Source organism: Macadamia integrifolia, chromosome 6 (genome assembly GCF_013358625.1).
Source record: "Macadamia integrifolia cultivar HAES 741 chromosome 6, SCU_Mint_v3, whole genome shotgun sequence".
NCBI classification, from domain to species: domain Eukaryota; kingdom Viridiplantae; phylum Streptophyta; class Magnoliopsida; order Proteales; family Proteaceae; genus Macadamia; species Macadamia integrifolia.
The window spans coordinates 2,449,654-2,451,214 of NC_056562.1; positions in this window are offsets into that span (position 1 = coordinate 2,449,654).

Genomic DNA, 1,561 nt, shown 5'->3' on the forward strand with positions numbered 1-1,561 from the left:
AACCCAGCCTTTGCTCACCTCTAAACGTAGATCTAGTGTTGGAGATCACTCTTCCGGCGTCTGAATGGGAAGATCAAGCCTCGGCGCCGCTGAAATCCATCTCTTCTTCCTCTTCCTTCTCTTCTCTTCTTCTTTCCTTTCTTTTCTCTCTCCTCTTTACTCTTTTCAGCAACGTCCGAGTGTCATAAATGAGAAAAGAAAAAGAAAAACATAAATGCTATATATACTTCTTAAATAACTAAGTAATCACATGGGTGGGTCACTCAGGTGGGTGGATGCGCCCACCTGTGTCCGCCCACCTGAGGGCCAAAACTTGGCCAACAAGTGGGATTTTGACAGAATTCGGCCCTCGGCACGAATCTCACTCTTGGCATAAGATGTAATATACGTATGTACTTTAAAATACGGCTACATACCTGCTTTATCCGTAAATGGCCTTGTGATAGGTGCATGTACATGGCTTGGGTACATCCGTCTCTTCTGGCACTGGCTCGAACTTGTTGGGCCAGCCGGTGTTTAAGGTCACCCTTGCCATCATAGTCCATAAGGAACCCGCTTTAACTCTCTTCAGTTTGGGTCCTGCATGGTTAAACTGAGTCAACCATGTAATCAGATCGGGTTTAAGAAGTAGGGTATTACATCAATCATGTTCAGTTTTGCGTACATGCTTCAGTCGTGCTGAGGAAAGTGACATTTTTTACCACATCACTTACCTTCTTCAATCTGAGTCGCTATTTCAGCACCGAATCGCAGCCAATGCTTATGCATCAACCTTGCCCTCCATCAGGCCGTGCTACCACCTCGGCAAGCCAGGGGTAAAGATGACAAAACAAATAGGCAGATGAAGGAGAATCACTGTTTTGGGTAGTTTTGTAAACCCAAACCTAATTTTGGGTATTTTTGTTGACCAAAACTTTTTGTGGGTAATTTTGTAATGGGAAACCCAAAAGTGGGTAATCATGTAATTTTCCCTTGAAAATTCCACTCATATCGAATAAGAACAGAAGATATGCCTCAACATATGTTATACAACATTTTTTTATTATAAACATAGGCAAATTTATCAACACGAATCTCTGTGAGATATTAAGGTAGAAAAAATGACACGTCCTGAAATAAAAATTGATGATATTCCATGTAAATCCTTAACTGTGATATTTATTTGTACTGTAGTAAACCGCCTTTAAATTAGGGTTAATATTTAATTGTAGCATTCTATCTATGAACGGTGGCAAACACTACTTATAAACTGTGGCTTGGCAAGTGCCGTTTATGAATTGTGCTTAATGAAATCATAAAATAATCAACAAACAAATAAATTATGGAATAACCTTGCGTAATATAGATGCTGAAATAGAATAAGCAACATAACCATCATCCATCAAACTGTGCCCAAAATGTATGGGCTAAATTTGAAATATAAATAAATAGTTAACAGAAAATAAAACTCCCACTAACCAAGCATATCAAACGACTCGATAATACCTATATTAGAAACATGATCATCAAACACTCCTACTAACGAAGTCTTTTTAAGATGATTTGCCAACATACTGCCAAT